Consider the following 21,611-nt stretch of genomic DNA (forward strand, 5'->3'; position numbering starts at 1 on the left):
TGTCCTTGCTTTATTACAAGCTGTGTAATGAGTTTAGCATTGCTTATGTAATTTAAAATTACAGAAGCTATGAGAAACAGCACAATGTATGAGAACTTAACTAAAATTAAAAACGTTTTAGTTTTGAATGATGATTGTATTATTCTGCTGTCTAAGAGTATCAGTTGTGACTGGAAAAAAATATTGAAGAAGATGCCACTTGACATCGCCAGTGCTTTGTTTCATGTACTTGTCTGCCATCCATGTTAGGAATGAGTTAGATTTCACATTATATTTCATTATACATATACAGGAACCCATGAATCTCTGGAATATTTTATTTTTATTTTTATTTTTATTTATTTATTTATATTTTGATGTATAAAGCATTAAAAGTGGGTATCATTTTTAGGCTGACCTGGGAGAGTCCTATGATTTAAATTCTAGCTGCACATTGTGCAATATGAGACTCTGTTACTTACAAGAGAGGTACAAAAATATAAATATCAGAATAACTGTCAAATAGATTTATGTATTTCAAATTTATTCCTGGATAAGTGCATCTAGAAAACATGTTTTTATTCTGCGAGACATGGGGATGGCAGCTGTATGTCCCAAGTTTAGATGGAACTCATATTTCTGCTTTGTTATAAAACAAAAGAAATGTTATGGAACGTTGCTTACCTAGGAGAAGGAGTTAGAAACATTAATATGTCTTTGTAGTTTGTCCTTGCTTTATTACAAGCTGTATAATGAGTTTAGCATTGAAGTTATGAGAAACAGCACAATGTATAAGAACTTAACTAAAATTAAAAACGTTTTAGTTTTGAATGATGATTGCATTATTCTGCTGTCTGTTTAAGAGTATCAGTTGTGACTGGAAAAAATATTCTAGAAGATGCCACTTGACATTGCCAGTGCTTTGTTTCACGTGCTTGTCTGCCATCCATGCTAGGAATGAGTTAGATTTCACATTATATTTCATTTCAGCTTGCTGCCATTCTATTCTGAGCAGTGAATGCTTTGCCTTAAATTGCTTTCATGTCTTAGTGGATTTACTAATGATGGACAATAATTAGGAACTCTTTAACAATGGCAAGCCAAAGCCATTTTTTTCCTAAAAAGAACCTAGTATGTCACTTCATCTGCCTGTAAAAATTAGGATGCAGACAGCAGATGAGAGGGGGAAGACAGATGCAAGACAGAAGGAAAAGGGATCCCACTTCATCAACTAGCCAAGTCTAGATCCTGAACCATCCTTGAGGAATGCAGATGAGGAGGCTAGAGGCAGTAGGCATCAGCTTAAGAAAGTATGTCATGCCAAGCAAAACTGCAGTCAGGTACCATCTTCACTATTTCATTGTTATATGCATGGACTTTGCATTTCTTTTCTCTGCAAAGACTGAGAAAGTTTAACTGGGAATTTCTCTGGAGATAAGTTAATAAATGTTTTTCAGTCTTAGAGAGCATTATTGGTTTGTGCATGTTCTAATACAGCAAACTGAAATATGCATATAAGGAAGAAAATAGGAGAAAAAGCATAGATAGACTGATAAATTTAAGTTCTCAAGAATCTCAGAAACGATCATGTCCTACAGACAGGACTCTTGTCAGTACATCTATTATGGAAAGAAATTTTCAAAGTATAACTTTTTTTGCAGTATGTTTTTTACTACAAAATGATTGAAAGTCTGAAATTCGAAGCACTTGTGAGTTTGTTGCATGGTCTTTGTTATTCTGAGTTGTCCAAGTATGACAATGGTGACCCCCTGACAACGTTCCTAGCCTGTATCCAAAAACAGGGGGAGTGAGTGGGTAAATGCCTTGTATAAGGTCACCCCTGTAAAAGCACAGTAACGTTTATGTGAAGTACTTCAGATTTCTCCAGTTTTCTACAGTTTTCTACAGTTTGCAGCAATTATACAGTTTAATAGACGTCTGCACCTGGTGAGACTGCATTGCAGGAAGGTGAGCAGTTCCATAAATTCTCCAAGAAAAGTACAAGACAAAGTTGTAAGACTGAAACTGCCAGTTTTGCTGTACCAACTTCACAAGTGACTACAGAGACTTTTCAACCATCTACAGTAAAGCAACTAGGCCATCTGCCTCTCTGTTGACTGGTAAGAAAATTATTCTGTGTTACATAGAGTATGAATGCCATAGAGGTAATAATAATAACAGAATAAATGTATATACAGCATATTAGCAAATGTAAAACCTTATTAGGGCAAGTTAATAGTAAGGCATTATGCAAATGGATTACAATATTTGACTGGTATCTGAAACAAAATCATGTGTGGTATAAAAAATGTTTATTGTGTGTACAATGTCAAAAAACACAGTGCATGCCACTAATATGCTGACATTATATTCAAATGTTAGACATTTATGCTCTGTCACCAGATGTAAAAGGTTTATTTCAGAGTTGCAACAACAGTCAAATCAGTTATTGATAAAACCTCTAGTACATTTTGTTACAAAAGAATGTAATAAACTTCTAAAAGACAGACACAATGAGTTCAGGAAGCTTACACAAGTTATACATACATTTTTTCAAAAGTGCTTAGGAGTTTCAGATTCAGCAGAACAGGCTCCCGAGACATATCAGAAAGACCATGCAACATTACAGGAAACTATTGAACAGCAGTTGCAGGATAAAGAAAATACTGACTTCCTCCATATAACAGCTGAGCTTAAAAAGAACAGGAAACTACAGCCAATCTGTACAAAAGAAATATATTTTATAATATGTTTATGTTTTGAAAATGGTTAAGCATACATGCTAAGATTGAATGTATAGACAAATCATTACTAAATGTTTTACTTTCATTCAGTTAAAGCAAGACATTTATTAGTAGTACAGTAAAGTAGACCATATAACTGCTATTGTAATGGCTTAGTCAAAAGGTACACAACAGTTTTAGTGTATAAAAATTAAATAAAAATAGTTACATGAAGCTGTACTAGTGCATAAAAATCAAATGAAAATAGTTGATGAGTAAAGATTTCAAGTCACAAGACTGACATGCTTGTATAAAGATATAAAGATACAAGACAGACATGCATGTATGTTCTTTTCATCTAGAGTACATTTGTTTACAATGCACAAAAGCAAAAGGCAGACAACAGCAACTATAAATAAACATATGTTAGTTAAGCTAATATCGATTTATTTGTTTACATTTTTTATAATTGTATAGTAACACCACACCAGACGGTTAAAGTTCTGAATTTTGCAAAGAAATAAAATCACAGATGGTATTAATTAAACAATTTTTGTAAAATTAATGGCAGAACAGTTAAATAAATAAATAAAAAATACTGAAATCCATGTAAGCTAATTGTAAAATGATGTCTGTTTATGTAGTATAAATGCATAGTTATGCAAATCACAACCAGATTAAAGGAAAAATGCTAAAAGAATTAACTATAGTTTATAGAGTGTAACATGTGAGCTCAGACCTTCCTAGACTAGATGAATAGTTATAGGAAATGTTGGAAAGATAAGATAAACAAGACTGATTGCCAGACAATTAGCTTGTGTTTTTCTAAAGCATCATTGTTATTAAAACATAATTGTTAAAATGTTTACAGGTAACACTATTTGATAAATCTTGTCCCAATTGTGCATAGATTTCACTGATAATCTGTTTGCAAGTAAATGTTAAAAGAAAAAAAAACTCAGTTGCATCAAGTACAGCCAGCAAATGGGCAATAGTATACATACAGTTCAAATCAATTGTGCAGAGGGGTGTAAATACCTACTAGAGGTAATAAACAGCAAAAGCTTTATAAAAAATGATCAAATCAAATAAAAGTCCATAGTTTGTATAACCAAAGTGCTGGGCTGACATACATTCTATTCTCACAGCATAAAGGAGATAAACAATACTGCAATGCTGCAGGAGGAGGGGTACTTTCTCAGTTTTACACTGACTGTGTAAGCAGTATGTATTGCAAAAGGGTCTGAAATAGAGCTACAGGAAGAAATACTATCTCATTCCTTCCTGACAGTACTCTTTTAGGGGGGAAGGGAAAAACAGGTATTAGTGCATAAGAAACACGGGTAAACAGATTAAATCTGAAAGTCCAAGATATGTTATGCTAGTTATTATTGTATTGTTTAGTATTAAATTGTATTTGCAACATGCTAAACTGCAAAGCTATACAAGAGATGATTTAAAATTGCTTTATTACAGCTATACAAGAGAGAGTAAAGATATGCAAAAAATTGAACAAAAATGGTCACTATTTTTAATATGTTGTTGGCAAAACAATGTTGGTATAAAGAAGCATAAATGTTTTTAATTGCTGAGTATGTAGTTTAAAATAACAGACCATATGCCTTTGGTGCCAATTCCACTAGATATTTCTAAAGAGACATAAGAATTTTCCAAGATTTTGCTTAATATTGTTGTATCTTTCGGCTTTTCCCAGTTAGGGGTCGCCACAGTGGAACTCCAGTCCGCTAATGGTTGGCAGTAGATTTTTACGTACCAACTTGCCAGGCCTGACGTACAACCTTCAACAAAGGTACACCCATTCACGCATGTCTCCACACAGAAGATGCTTTAGCTGAGAATCGAACAGGACAACGTCTTACTGTGAGGCGACAACGCTACCGCAGCACCACCACTGTTACTAAATTTGTAAGATTGGACTAAGTGTACTTTACAGTCTCTGTATGTACAAATACAAAAGAATTCAGTATAAATGAAATTAATGTCTAGCAATGAATATGTGTAGAGAAAAAAATGGGTCCAGGATACCTTTTAGATTGAAATGCATAAATAGCAAAGAGTCTGTGTACATACATACTGTACAGGATGCATTGTAATAAGTTTAAGAGTAATTTGTCAAGTTGTAATATCACTGGTTTTATCCCAGCTAGAGAAAAATATATATTAATGGACTCATGTACATAGCATTCTTTAATGTATAAATCATGTTTTTTTTTTTAAATCCTCAAGTATTAAATATACAGAAATAATTACATTCAAATATCTAAGCCCAGTTCAGTACTTTATGTTCACTTCACTGTCAACCAGGATGTTAATGGGCAGTTCAGACATGACCACAATATTATGGTTAAAATGACATTGAAGCTGTATATTTTCAGTAGTGTATAAATGCTTGCAGTAGAACATGGTACTTGTCTCTTATAGTTAAGTCAACAGTTGCAAAGAGTTAATAAAAGAGTTCGAAGTCATAAATTAAATTCTGTGATTGCAAAAGAATAAATTAATCAAGTTAAAAAATAAAATTAAAGCAGACACAGCTCATAACTAATAAAATATTTTCACAGAATGGTCTGGAAAAAAAAGTTGTTAAATACATTCAGTTTTGGTAGTAATACTTAATATTATTGTATTAACTGTGTAAAATTGCATTTTGACTTGTATCAAAAGAAGACTAAAGGTTTTGTCTCTTAATGTGTTTTCTATATAATGTGATCAAAAATACATATCAGTATAAAGTGTATTGAGTATGCTTAAAAATAGAGGGAATTGTTAGATATTATGAATATAAGGCTGAAATTAATTATGTTGTAAATATGCTGGAAGATAAACCATAGAATAAAAAGTTTGCTTGAATATGTAAAATGTGCATTCATACTGTATGTATAACAGACAGGCTTCTCTTCACAGCATCAAAAAGAAAATGCCTAACAAAGCAATATTGGAAAGCAAGTATTATATGATTTTCTCATGTTTGCAGAATATTTATTAACAGACATCCTTTTTTATAAACTTAGCAATACGTGATGTTTTTCAGAAGGAACAGAACAGATGTTTCTTTTCATACTTCCGTTATTCTGATTGCGTGCATTTGTGTATTTTCACATCAGCAGAACTGCTGACAGGACAATAGAAAAGTCTAAAAACAGGCATTATGTGACTTCCCACAGAAGGCCAAAAAACATACCAAGAGGAAATAACATCTATGTGCGTGACTAGCACTCTATATAACTATTATAGTAATTCAGTTATGTGAGAGAAGGACAGAGAGAGGTATTTTGTATTTGTCATCATTTATATCTGTAATGAAGGAAAACTTTGTAAATATATGCTACAATCTGACAGAAATAGTACGTGTCGTTTGTTATAAAATAAGTTATTTGTAACTGTGCTTATAGCTGCAAAATATATTTCTTTATCAGTGTGCAATTTGAAAGCCTTGGTGCTTTAAACAGACTACAGATGGAGTCATGCAAAGCTCTGTGTCTCTGATTCAGCAGTAAACTGACTGTGTGTCTTAAGAAAACTTTGGATCCAGCACAGCATAGGAGCAGAGAGCAAATTAAAATAAATTTTTCAAAAGTATATTGCATTTAAAACAGTATTCTGCTGCTGCATATGCAAGAGAGTTGTTCTGATAAGCATGGCATGCATTACATTTCTTTAGAATTTGTGGGCCATACATCATAAAGTTCTGGAATGAGATACTCATACTCATTGTTCTTCACAGAGGAAGAATTTTGCAAATGCGTATGCAGAGACAGTGCACCTCTGACCTTCAGGCAGCCTGCTTCATCAAGGGGAAAAAGAGTTTTGCACAAGAAGAGACTTTGAATTTAATAACTTTTTCTTTCTTCCTTGCAGGTTCTGTGTGCAGTGACATTTTAAAACAGTCACATTTAAGCTGGTTTTAATTCCAAATGTTGTTTTGGTACAAAGTAGATATTAAACTTAACAAAAATCTTTCCTTGTAGGTTCCCAGCTATTTCCATAGTGTGAAAACAATTTAATGTAATGACTTCCAGTGTGGGCAAAATGCCAAATGTATTGCATATTTGTAATAGTGTACTTTACCTGCTACTTTTCAAGTGCTTAAAAAAGTTTGTCAAAAGTCGTTAAATGTGACATTCCAGGATGTTTAATTTCAAACCGTTCTATGAGGTTACAGTGTGGAATTTTAAACTTTCAAGTTATGATAAATAGTGCTAAAAGTTAGGCACTAATGTTTAACATGAAACTTAACTTGCTAGGACCTGTTTGCACAATATTTTTATTCTCAAACAGAGGAAATGCATATTGATTGGCATTAAAAGGCTAACAAATGTGTTTAGATGTTCTTTCCAAGACTGTTGTAGGGTATTTCTGTGTGCATAAGTACCCCCACCCCCATATATTGAGAGAGAGAAATTTAAGGTTTATGCAAGTATTTTTTGGTTTACTATGTGAAGCATATTTAAATGCTGAAGGCTTCATGAAGAAAAAGTAAATTACCAAGTTGATGTCCTTTAATGAAATTTGAACCTCAGAATTTAATTGCAAAAATGCATGTACATAAGACTAAGTTACTGGTAACAAGAATTCATGTATATTCAAGATATGTTCCTCTGAAACATTGTGCATCTACACCGTGTAAAAATGTAAGCTTATAAGTATTAAACAATCAAAATGTTTTGTCTGTTCCAGAAGGTGTAATAAAGAAATAGTGCTTTTGGATGTCTAAAGGGCCCAGGATATGCAAAACCCATTATCTTGAAATTTGTTGCATTTCTGATGAGGACAATACTGAGAGTATTCAGATTTCCTAGTAACGGGATTTTTACAGAATGCATTGGTTGGAAAATATTTAGCATGTAGGTTGCATGTTGTACACTAAGACATTAGTGGAACATTCTAATAACATAGAGGGTAATTTGTGAGCTTTGAAACACTGGAATATTAAATTGTACAGCATGGCATGAATGATGAAGTTTATATTACGTGGGCTTACCCATTACCAACAGTTTAAAAATAGATGTGAGAAAGCCAGATATAGTAGTCCATGAAAAGAAGATCATTGAAATAACTACACCCATTGACTACAGTGTCTTGCATACAGAGAGACACAAAGTCGTAAATTATAAGGATTTGCAGGCAGAAACGAAGGCAGTGTGGAAGAAGGATACCCAGACAGCTCCAATAGTAGCAGGAGCAACGGGTCTTATAAAAAATAATTTACAATTGAACTTGGGTGTATGTTACCGATACATGTAACTCTGTATGAATTGCAGGAGGAATCAATACTCGTATTTGCTGGTGCTGCGAAGAGAACTTTTCGGAAACATCAGAGACTGAAACAATCCTAGTTTCATGAACTTTAATCATACTTCACTTAGGAATGGGGTCCTTTCCCATTGTGGTATTAGAAACCCATTATACCTGGAGAAATTTGTGAGCTTTGAAACACCAGAATATTAAATTATACTACATTGCATGGTCACAGATCAGATTGCTTAAAACTGCTTATTACAAGAGGGAAGAAGTTATGCAAGTGTAAATTCCTAGGTGCACTAAATATTATTTTTCAAAACCTTTTTTTGACTAAATTCACATTTTTTTTCTTATTGTTATAAGATGCACAGCAGCGGCCTTAGGTCAGCTGGTGCCTAGGCACAAGGGCTCCACAGCGCCCCCCCACACCACCCAGGTGTCCCCAACCTGGTCTACCTACACCAAGTAAATACTGGAAAAGCGCCCCTGCTACAGCGGCGCCCTAGGCGGCCGCCTAGTTGGCCTATGCCTAAGGCCGGCCATGAAGATACATAGCCTTTTAAAGTTGTATTTTCTTTTTACACAGCAGTTTCATCTAAATATGACTTAAGCAGAAATTATGATTAAAGAAAGAAATTCATTGTTGCTGTTCAGCTTTAGTTTTCCTTGCATCATTTCAACATACCTTTCCTGACCAAGACAGCACAGCAGTAACTATTTAGGAAATAACTCAGTTAAACTGGTGCCTGCAGACCATTTAGGAAATAACTCAGTTAAACTGGTACCTCCAGACCATTTAGGAAATAACTCAGTTAAACTGGTGCCTCCAGACCATTTAGGAAATAACTCAGTTAAACTGGTGCCTCCAGACCATTTAGGAAATAACTCAGTTAAACTGGCGCCTCCAGAAGTCATGGGGGTTATAGAAGCTCTGGATGCATTTTAGAGCATTCCCCAACCTTTTAATCCAGCGGTGGCCTAAACAAAAATCACGAGTAAGAAAATAATTTCGGCCTTATTTTTTTTTCTCTCAAGGAAGATATAAGTTGTGCCCAAGGTTTAATGTTCAAAGCTGACAAAGTAACTCACAGTAAACTAACAAACCAGTTCTTGTGTGGATACACAGGTCTTATCTGGGAATACTGCTTACCTCCCTAACATCCCAAAAAGTCAATCCCTACCTGTGCATCCCTCTGGTGTTAGAGTGGGATGGAAGCAGTAGTTCAAATTGCCACAGTCACGTATTTCAAGTGACTCCTGACATACATATACTGTATACACGCCTGATATATGTTTGTGAGGAAAGTAAAAAGTAATGACTACAGTAAGGTATTGTACTTTGATGCTCCTAGACAGTTATAGTAACTTTCTTTGTACACCTCTGAGGTCTGTGAAAAAAGTAAAAGAAACAATTGCCACACTGTTTCCAGCCCAAACACAAACTGTAATGACCTCCTGTGCACACCTTTAAGATTTGACTATGATGAAAATTAAAGAAGTAATAACCACACAATCCCTAGCCCCCCATAACCTGGATGCATAAGCTTTCTTTGCACAAATATATTAGCATGGCTGGTATTAGGATGGGTATGATTGAGAGCAGAGGCCGTTATCAGCTTTTTCCTAAAAGGGTTGTATCACCGCTGTGTTCAAGTTAACAAGAGTAACCAGAAATTAGTACTTTTTCCCCCAACCAGCAACAGCATTTGTGGGGTCCTACACAGGAGATGATTAACGGAGCCCTCTGTATCCATTTATAGGATCTTGGGAATGGGGTGCCACCAGACTCCTAGGTCTAAATGTCTGAACGTTCTGTGATGCATTTTATACCTTACCTTTGAAATACAATTACTTCTTAGTAGCATTTTTACTGATACCCAGAAGAAAAATGTATGTGCCCTGACATTACTGGGTGTGTGCACCGATAATCAGTGACATTATTTACACACACAAGTGTAAGCTGTAAGAATACTGGTACAATAATACTAGTATTGTAGTTATTTCAGCAAATAGCACTATACTGTGCAACACTGGTACTGCTGCAACAGATCAGTGACTGCTGTTTAACAGTCGTCAAACAGCAGCAGAGGTAAGTAAGTCACTTTCTTTTTACATTGAGAAATAATGCATACCTGTCACAGTCCCTAATTTCACAGACCTGATTTTACCTCATAATTTTGCTGCGTTTTCCATAAAAAGTATGATTTGGTAGTAAATCATTCATAATTACAGACAGTCAATAAATCCAGTCAAAGTTTTATATGTATGGTCCAAAAATTGCATGCTGATGCAAAAAGTATTATTTTATTAACCTTTTAAATGAAATAGAGTAATATTTAAAATGTGTTCCTGATAGTGAGCCTTTATTCTGCTATAACTTTTAGCATTTTTCAAAATTCTTCAGCAAAGAAGATTAGAGTTATAGTAGCTGGTTTTCTGCCAGTATTTATAAAACTCCCTGAAAGAGAAAACCATCCCTGAAGATCAGAAGCATCAGCTGTTTTTAAAATCCAAGGTTTGCATTGAGATCAGGCACTTAAGACTTCTGAGCTCTCTAGTGCTTATTCGGAAAGAGATGATGTCCCCACAAATTATCACATTAATAACGTCCTAAGCACGCAGTTAGTCGTGAGAGATTTGGGCACCCAGATTGATAGCAACCTGACTTTTGACCACCATGTTGCTTCCATTGTACTTAAAGCTTTCTACATGGCCCACCTGATAAGTAAGGGTATCTCATCCAGGGACAAAGGAGGTCATAACATCCCTGTATTCTTCCCTTAAAAGGCCCATTATTGAGTGCAACGCCCCATTCAGCATGTACCTCACAAAGCACTTGCAGCAGCTGGTGAGACCACAGAAGTTCCTCACCAGGAGAATCCAGGGGCTCAAAAATCTTCCATAAACAGATATTCTAAAAGCCCTATCCCTCTACTGTTTCATACAGACTCCTCAGAGGTGACCTCTGTCTGGCCTACAATGCGATCTCGGACCCCACCTTGATGGGACTGCTCCATATCCGCAGGTCATGCTCCACTCGAGTAACCTGCACACGTGGCCTCAACCTGGTCTGTGACATCAATAGGAATAGACTCCTCCTCCATGTCAAGCAGAGTACCTCTTTACCCCTTTTTACGTGCAACCTGGATAACTGAATGGGAAATAGAAAATACGTCCGTGGGATTCCATCCGTGTCCCTGCTGGACAGGGGCATCAGGTGCTGATTTGTCTATGCATGGGCTAAACTCTTGGTTAGGCTTATAAGGGCATCAGGGCCAGTAGCCTAGTAACTTTCTATGATCCTATGATAATGTTCATTATCAGCGTTACAATGACAGGATCATATCACAGCCCTATTCAGGTTAATGAGCATAATCAGGAAATTACTACATTTTTTTCTCCTCATTTTTCCCCAACCAGCAGCAGCTTTTCTGGGAGCTCAACACAGTTAAGGATGATTTAGGGGGCTCCCTGAAGCCACAGGTATTGCAAGTACCAAAAGCTGACTATATTAGTTTTAGTTGAGATATTGTCTACCAGCAGGGTTTAAACTAAGCCAGGGGCACTATGGCAGTGGTAAAATATTGAAGCCTGTTACTTGATAAAACACTGTTGCTATAACCAGAGATATCTCTGAATTTTAAAGGAGATATAAATGGGAGCTGTTATTACCCACCCAGTTTATTAAGTATACAGTATTGTTGTACTAGCTTTTGTTGGTTTGCTAGACATGTAACAAAATATTAAGATAAGATAACTTTCAGTGGTCCGTGACACCCCCCCCCCAGAAACTGGGACCACCAAGCAACCACAGGATTTGCTTCTACCTAAAGCCAGCAATGCAAAATACAATGGTATTATTAATGCTATTATCATTTTATATGAATCTACTTCAAATGGTCAAAGACCCATATAATCAACTTTCATAAGAACAATACCAAATCACAAAACTGGTGATAGTTATTTGCTGACGGCAGTCTTTCAATGTAGAACTGTGCCTTTAAGTGATGATTGAACTTCTGCTTTCTTTTAGAGTTCGATGTTCTGGGTTTCGTGGTGGTAAGCTTTCAGTTATCTGGAGTTTTCCTGATTTGGTCACGTTCTTATGAAAGTCGATTATATGGGTCTTCGACCATTTGAAGTAGACCCATACATACATGTGTATATATATATATATATATATATATATATGTGCACGCATTTGGTCGGCGGGTAGATGGCCAACCGGAAAATGTTTGAATGCATGTCTGTGAGTTCACATAAATGCGAACACAAAGTAAGCAAAATGCAAAACGTCCCCACTTTGTGACCCATGGCAGCACTTGTTTAGGTGGTAGAGCAGTCGGAATTGTCGAATTTGGAATGTTTTACGACATTCTGACCGACACCTGGAGATTCGACATTAAAGTTTGGAATAACCGATGTTCGGCATTTGCTCGCTCGACCGAATGCATGTATTCCATATATTTATATATATATATATATATATATATATATATATATATATATATATATATATATATATATATAAGCAATAACTTCAGTGTAGGTAATGCAAGATTAATCCACAGCTGTATTTGTCTGATCATTTGGCCTTTGGCTTCATGATCAAACCGGGAGCCCAACAGTTTGTGACTGAATTGTTGATTAATGCTCAGAATGTTGAACTTAAAATATCACTGGTATCCTAGCATGGCATCTAAACTGCTCTGAGAGCAGTAAGAAAGTGAGCATATGATCTCAGGGGTTATAAGGGTTTGACCCCAATTCAGATTGTGCAGGAGAGTTTGCCCCCCCTGCAAAAAAGTTTGTTGTGTTTGGCAATCTTAAGAATGTTGCTGTTTTTGAATAGTGACCAACCAGTGCTTTAGATGTGCTGGGTTTGAATAATTACATGCCATTTAAGTGACACATGATTATTCGTAGTGGACCCAATAAAACCATGCCATAGTAAATTCTGCATTTGCACACACCTAAACTTAAGTTACTGCTAAATTATAAACGCATGTAATTTGTATTCAAAAATATAAATTGCTTTTTACCCATATCTGTTCTAAATTGCTCATTACCCACAGAAAGAAGTTCATCTATAAAACAATAACAGTAGATCCTGCAACTGTGGCCACCAAAATGCTACAGTCTCCATTTTCTTTACAACATTAAAGAAGTGAAACTCAGCAGTTATATACCTAAAATAAACTTTCATATACACACACACGCATATACAAATACACATATACATGCATATACACACACTAAAATAAAGCAGTATGTAAAACAAAAAAAAATACTTCTGACTCGCTCTTTGAAAGTCAGGAGTGTGTAATGCAAGCACAAGCATGATTCCTTTAAAAAGTGGCAGCAAGAATAGAAAATCAGATCTACTCTACAAGCATCGGCACATATATGGTCGGGTATATCAGCAGTACATTGCAAAGCTGTGTCAGGGAAACACACATCAGTGGGAAAGGATGAAATGAAAATGTAGTTCAGTTAGAGAGTAACAGTATTTTAAAAAGATAAGATTTTTTAAATAATGGCATTGTATATTAGCAATAATTCATGCCCATTTCTGGATGGTAAAGGTTTACCAATAAATGGTTTTCTTTGATTACTTGAGGTTCACCCTCACAATTAAACCACACTAACCATGCATAATTCCTGAGTTATCCACATTTGAATGTGCTTCATTATTTTAGAGTTTGTTGCACCCTAGAATGCTGTGATAGAAACATGTATCCTGACATAATACTTTTGTACAATTTCCAACAAAACAGCAAGAAATAAGCAAAATGAAGCCAAGAGACAGAAGACCTGCTGTAAAACTGGGAAAAAGACTCGATAAAAACACACCGTCGAGAGAAAAAACTTTACATAGATAGCAAAGCTTGTGGGGTAATACCCTTCTTCAATACTAATACTATTATATTAGTATTATAATAATATTAGTATTGAATACTTTTGTAACCAAAGTCTTCTTTCACAATGCATCATAATTTGACTGGTTTATCCTTCATTTCACATTAGTGTCCCTAGTGAGTAATAAATCCATGGATCAAAGAAAGGAAACCACAAAAAACAGTCCAAATCAAATGTCAAAAAGATAACATAGGCAACGTTGTCAAGTTTTTAATAAATCCACAAAAAACACAATACAAAGTAAAATCCCTTTCAAGGATAAGTGCTTTCATCCTGGAATCCCAAGACTTCATCAGGTAAAAAACACAAATCCCATTCATGTTTTTACACCCTCTTATTGTCACGTGATTGTAGATCAGCCAGCTTATTTAAAGAGATACATGCCCAAGTGTAACAGAGCTATTATAAAACTCCCACATCTTATCTACAGCACAAAGTCCTACCTAAAAAAATATACATTTTTACCTAAAGATGCCAATATAAAATAATCACAATAAAAGTAAGTCATATTAAACACATAGATACTACTCAAAAAAAATAGATTTTAAAATTTTCATGTAAAATTTTCCTTTTCGATTTTTCTTTGTTTGCTGTCCTTACAATCAAAAAGCTTATTAAAAAAAAATCTTTATATGTAAAATGTCTCTCTCTAAAGCCTTCTTTTTCAACATGCAATCCTCACTGAAACCAGGGAGCCTGTATGCATCAAAGCTTAGTTGCCAGAGCAGCTCTCTAATTTCAAGCAACAGTGACCATGCAGCCCCCCTGTTTACTAGGTGTGACCTGATCGACAACAGTAAATCTAAACTCATGGTCAGGATATCTTAAAAGATGTTTTGCCAATGTGCTGGTCATTTTTTTTCTTAATATCATAAAAACATTCATAAATTCATTCCTTCAATGTTTTACCTATGGTGAAACACTGGCATCCCTTACACAAGGCTACATACACTGCCCCCTTAGTTAAGCAGTTAAGTTTCCCTTTTATATTAAACTGTTTTCCATTAATTAAACAATGTTCTTCTATCATTACCCACCTACAGTACTGGCAGTGCCCACATTTCTCATCCATTTAATCAAGGCATTGAGATTTTAGTTCAAAGAGGCTTTTTCTAAAATATTCTTTAAACTACTTCCTGATTTATATACTACAATAGTTTTTTTCCTTACCTTCAATTAATTTCTTTGTCATCCCCCATAATGGTCTATTTTTTTTCTAAAACCCACTTCATCATATCACTGTCCATGTTAAAAGTGGCAATAAATTAACTCCTATATTGGCATGTGTCTTGGGAAGAAAAGTCCTGGTTCCTATCCACCTCATGATTTTCTAAGTTCAAAATGGGAACAAAATGTTTATTTTCCCTCTTCCTTTCAACTTCTTCCCTTAATTTCCCCGTCATGCTTTTTGAGTATAACCTATTCAGGAACATGCTTTCCATGTTCCTGCATTCCATAATAAAATCATTGTCCCTCATTACCATCCTTGCTGCTCTTAAATATTGTCCTTTAACTATGGCCCATTTTTGTTGCAAAGGATGGGAGCAAGTAAAGTGAAGGATAGTGTTGGAATACATAGGCTTCCTCATAGTCTCTAACATGCCTTTTTCCAATAGGATATCCAAACAATGAATCCTATCCTTTTCCACATGGAATGTAAATATCAAGACATTGGTACTTTGGTTAATGCACTGTGTGACATTATTCAGTTTCTATATCAAAAATAAATCATCCCAGTACCTATTGTAAAACCTAAATGAATCTTTGTAGGTCCCATTAAGCACAAACTGCTTTTCCCATTTAGCCATAACTATGTTAGCAAACAGAGAACCTACATTGGAACCCATGGCAACTCCTTTCACTTGGAGGAAAATTTTAACCTCAAAATAAGTATAATTATTCTTCAGGATTATTTCTAACAAGACCTCATAGTGGTTGATGTTCTCTTGTTCTACCTTTTTCTCAAACAGGGCTCACTAAACCATTTTAGTCCCCTGTTTGTGAGGGATGACTGAACACAAGTCTTTTACGTCAACTGTAACTAACAAGTCATTATTATTAAACTCAACTGTTTTTGTCTTTTTTAAAAAATTCCATCTGTCTCTACAAATTTACATTTCATTACTTAAGTGCTTTAAAGTAGAATCAAGGAATTTAGCACAAGCACTGGTAAGCAATCCCCTGCCATCCACTATAGGTTTCATTGGTGGGTCCGACACACTTTTGTGGACCTTTTGGGATCCCAAAAATGGACAGAGTGATCAGAGCAGTTGCAGTTAAATTAAGTTATCCTGTCATCAGTGAACATGTCATTAATTAGCTCCTTTACTTTCTTATATGCCTGATTTAATTAATTAACACTAACCAGTAAATACGTGTCATTATTAAAAATCCCTTCAGTTTTTTCATTGTACTCACCTTTTTTTTCATTATAACCCCTTATCGGGCTTCATAACCCTAATATTCTGTTCCTTTAAATGTTCCAACATCTCTTTTTCTTTTTTTTGTAAATTATGTTTACTTTATATAAAACCTTTTTTGTTGTTTAAAATTGATCTAATATCCATTTCACAAATCCTCTTGTAAATATTCAAAATTGGGTGAAGAGGAGGGTTAAACTTACTAGTGATCTTTAAATTAGTGAATGCAGGTGTCAGATCATTAAACATTAGTCTAAAATTAAGCTTTCTCATAAATTGTTTAAGTTTCAAAATTACTTCAACAGTATTAGCCCTTCTAGAAGGGACAAACGATAAGCCCTTGGAAAGCAAGTTAGCTAACTTCGTTTCCACATTAAAGGGACTGTAATTATAACTTGTAAAATCTCCTTTAGTATTAGTTACAGTAACTGGGAGCTATTCCTCCTGCGTATAAACTTAAGTCCATTGATCCAAGGTGTTTACCTCTGAAATGATCGGTTCTGTTGTGTCGCATGAGTCTGTCCATTGATTGCCTCTCGGGGGGTTGTTGTCTGTCCCTCAGTAGCCATTAGTTCCTCTGCTTTTTTTCCTTAAACATTTCAGATCTTTGTAGTGGCAGAAAATCCAAAGGGTTGTTTTTAAATGGCCTTGCTGAGTTATTAGTTTCCTTGGGATCTTCCTGGGGTTGGAAGTTGGGTGCCAGTTGTAGTCCTTGGTTAAAGTACCAATTATTATGGGAACCGTCTGTCTGAACCTGCTCTCCAGTTAGATTTGGTGACAGCTGATTTTGCCCAAACCTTTTTTTCCCAGGTTTGCGAGGATGGTGGATCTGGATAAGCTACTCCATTCAGATATTCTTTCCTGTTCCTTAATTTAGAAATTTGATTATCAATCGTAATAAAAATCCTGGTGTGCTCAGTTTTAAATTTGGGATAATTAAGGCTTTCCGTCATGGCACTGTCTAGTTATTTCATTTCATCTATTAATTTGTCAATAATTTTGATGTTGTGTTTTACAAGGCATTCCATATATATATATATATATATATATATATATATATATATATATATATATATATATATATTAGCCTTGCCTAGATGTCTGAAACTTACTTCCTTGGCTGCTACAACCAATTAGATCCCTTACTTCACTGAAGCGGACCTGATTGAGTGCAGGTTACAGGCAAGCTTAACAACAACAAAAAAATACTGGAATCACTCAGTGCCGTTGCATAGCTGTGCGAACATCCAGGAGGCACCAAGCCAGGAGGGGGGAAACTGAGAAACCTGCAGCTGCGTCAAGTGGGGGACATTGTACACGAGGAGATAATCGGTTGCTATCCACAGCTGCGGGTTTGGAAGGTGCTTTCTGCCGGTTATTGATGTATCAGATATAAAATCTGTGCATCATGGGGAATGGGTACTTAGGAAGTGTGATATACTTTAAGTGTTTATAGTTTTATTGTGTAGAAGTACTGATTTAGGGACTGACTCGTTTATTAAAACAGATTTGATTGTTTTCTTGAAGAAAAGGATGTTAGCAATGAATCTGGTGGTTAGCACAAGGGTTAAGGTTGTTCCTCTTGTATAGGGTGTAATTCCTTCAGTTCTCATTTGCCTACTGTGTGACTTTGAGCAAGTCAGTTAACCAGACATTGATCTCAGGTTGTTTCTGAAATGGAACTGCATGTCCAGTGAACTGATTAACAAAAATGGATATTATTAGGGCACAACAAGATTCTGTTAGAATTCTGTTGCTAGGAAGTATGATTATTTTATGTTTACAAGACAGTTTTTACAATATGTATGTACTTATGATTTACAATCTACACAGAATTTGTGTATGTTTTTTTACAACATTCACAGGATGTGTATGCGATTGTCATGATATGCCCAGCAGAGGCACATGGCCAAATAACTTCATAGCTGACAATATTCAGGCATGAGTTTAAAGAGTAATGTGATTTGTTCAGTGTAAAATGTTGGTTAAAACATGATCTGATGTTGTCCCTTTCATTCTTCCTCAAAATTAGATCACAGATCTGACCCTCAGATCTGACTCAGAAACATTTCTACATACTAGGCTCCAAGTCTTAAGCTCCTCTCTCTTCCCATAATGCTCTACCCTTTGCCCAGCCATGGTTTCATTGCACTCTTGAGTTGTAGGATCATAGTGAGATTTTTCTTCAGTTTTTCTCTTATCTGAGTTTAATTTTATTGTTGCTCTTTCTCCACCTGACCTTTCTTCCCCTCCCGTTAGTTTTTCATAAGCATTAGGGATTGTGTTTGCTTTTTGCCTAAGATTTTTTTTTTCTGGAGCTTTAGATATTTTCCCTCTAACAGCGCTTCTGTTATAAAAAAAAAAAAAAGACATTGTATGTTCTCTTAAGTAGCCACAGCTTTTTTGTTTAATATTTCTAGTGCAAGTGTGTGTGTGTGTGTGTGTGTGTGTGCGTGCGTGCATGTACCCACTCATTCTTTTAGCTGGGCCTTGTTTCTCTATGTACCTGCATGTGTGTGAGAGTAGCCTTTGCTTCAGTTACTATGTCGGAGAGGCCAACCAGGTTTAAATATTGTGCAGAATGTGGGCACAAGATTCCTCACAGTGAGCAAGAAGAGAAGACCGTGTCTGCCTTCAGGGTCAAATTTTCTAACCCTCAGTGTACTTTCTCAAGAAACAAGAGAGGTGGCAAGAAAACCTGGTTCTGGAAATCCCAAGGGTCTTTCTAAGATCATTGCAGAGACCCTTTCTGCAGAGGCAGAGGAGGAAGTTTTAATGGCAGACACCACCATAGGGGCAGAGGGGGACCACAGAATCAGGGCTTCAGAGAGCCCTTCTCTGATAGGCCATTTCAGCGCTCCTGAAGTGCTGCCCAACTGGTCAACTTTGGAGGCAGTTGGGGGGGTCATTTTTCTCTGCACCCAGATACGTGGACCACTCTAACAAAATACAATTGGTTGTTAAAAATCATATCCAGAGGTTATTATATTCCCTTCTTTCAACTATCAGAGACTCAAAAGAAACTCCCAGATGTCCCACCCAGTCAAAGGGAGTATACAGTTTCAGAGATTCAAAAACTACTACAAAAATGAGTCATCCAACAGGTCCTATTTGAGCAAAGAGGATTCAGAATGTACTCCTGCTTCTTTTTAGTGTCAAAGAAAACCAGGGACGTAAGACCCATCATGGATATAAGCAACCTGAATTTGTTTGTAAAGAAAGCAAAGTTCTAAATGGTTATGGTCCAGTCCTTTTTACCACTGTTGCTGAAGGACGATTAGATGTGCTCAGTAGACTTACAGGACGCATACTATTACATCAAAATAGACATGCTCCAGGAGTCATCTGTGCTTCAGGCTGGGAGCCAGTCATTACCAATTCATAGCTCTGGTCTTTGGTCTCACCGCAGCCCCCTGGGTGTTTACCAAATGCATGGGAGTAGTTGCAGCTCACCTGCGGCTGAAAGGATTCCAAGTGTTTTCATATCTGGATGAGTGGCATCACCTTAGCCAGGCCACCTGCTACAGATGTCCATTCCTTTGGGTATCATCATAAACCTGCCGAAATCAAACCTATTTCCAGTACATCATTTGGAATTCATTGGGGCACTACTAGACACCCTTATTCAGAGAGTAGCACTACCACCTCATTGCATGCAAACCCTGAGGGGAACATGTTCATATTTTTGATTTTCCGTCCCCACCAGCAAGACTAGTACTACAAGCTCTTGGTCCATGGTGGCTGCCATTACCCTCATCCCATTAGTGAGTTTTTTTTATGCGAGTGCTTCAATAGACTCTGGCTGTTCAATGGTCTGTTCTGTATCAGCTTCTGTTTCTATCGAATTGACTAGATTTGCAGAAAGCATCTTCAATGGTGGCTTCTTTTTGATGACCTGGTAATCATCAGGCCATTCCTTCTCCTGTCCCCCTCAGCCACTGTGCCCACATATGCTTCCCAGTTGGGGTGAGGGGCCATTTTCAAGGAAAGACTCGCCTAGAGACCATATTGTATATCAGTGTTCTGGAGATGAGGGCAGCCCTTCTCATGCTGCAAGCCTTTCAGGAAATTCTCCCTCTAAGAATGATTGCAATTCCCACAGACAATATGTTGATGGTTTGGTATGTCAACAAACAAGGGGGAACCCATTCATATCCCTTGTGTAGAGAGGCCAAATGAGGTATTTAGGAGTATGGGTTAAAAAAGATTCTGCTTTGGCAGCTAAGGATATGTGGGAAGAGACTAAAAGATAATACAAAAACTGAGAAACTGGCAGCTCTTGACTATGGATATGTATACCAAGATATAAGCAGTAAAAATGTTTTAGCTACTTTAGTGTTACACATAGGCGTATTTTTATCAACCAGAGGAGAAGTTGTGAATAGTAATTAAGAGTTGAAGGATTTTATCTGGGAGGGGAAGAGGGCAGCTGTCAAGTGGGATAAGTTGATCCTTCCAATAACACAAAGAAGTTTAAGATTGCTTGATTTGAATAGGTATTTTAGAGCTATACAGATAAGGCTGTTGTATGTAACACAAGCATAAAGCCACAATTCAAAGTGGAAAGGGATGATGATGATGATGATGAAGCAGGGGGGGTAATTCAAGAAATAAGGAAGGAGTGGGATTGGTATGCAGATCCTTAAGGAGAATAAAAACAGTCATACAGACTATTATATTCGTAAAGTAGCAGAAAGTATACTAAAAACTAAGCCAACACATGAATGGAGAAAGGGCATTCTGCTGATAGGGATGACTGCAATTTGAGGTACAGAGAATAGGCAAGAGGGGGTTGGAATTTACTGGAGGAAGCTGGAAAAGGAACTAAGGTACTAGAATCAAATAATTAGAGAGGAAAGATAATAGAATGGGAAGAGGCCAAGAAGACATTTGGACTGTAGGTTAGAGATTGTCTTCCCTATCAGGGATTAATATTGTATTGGCAAAGAGATGAGGATAGGGGAATCCTAAATAAAAGACCTGCACAGGTTGAGTTTTTAGTTGAGTCTTGAACAGAAGCTGCTATTAAAAAAGGGGCAATCAGTAGGGCATATAAAATATTCCAGGATAACTGTAGGAATCAATTAGACGAGGTCCGAAAAGATTGGGAAGAGAGATTAGATAATCAGTTAACAAAGAAACAATGAGAGGATGTATGTATGGCTCCCAAATATGCAGTAAAATCTAGAAGATTTAAAAGTTTTGCTTGGAAGTGTTTGCTTCGGTACTTTTTCCTCAGGCAGATGGCAAGTGTTGAAGGTGTAATTCAGAAAAAAAGTGATACTCAGGAGCATATGTTCTCAGAGGG

At 36.3% G+C, this 21,611-nt stretch overlaps 1 protein-coding gene across 1 annotated transcript in view; it reads left to right on the plus strand.

Annotated features, from left to right (window-relative positions):
* The window catches only part of GAA (alpha glucosidase), a 475,499-nt gene that overhangs the window by 275,247 nt on the left and 178,641 nt on the right, over nucleotides 1–21,611 (plus strand). The window lies entirely within an intron of this gene.

This window comes from Protopterus annectens, chromosome 4.part0 (genome assembly GCF_019279795.1).
Source record: "Protopterus annectens isolate FY-2018-M chromosome 4.part0, PAN1.0, whole genome shotgun sequence".
In the NCBI taxonomy this organism is placed as follows: Eukaryota; Metazoa; Chordata; order Ceratodontiformes; family Protopteridae; genus Protopterus; species Protopterus annectens.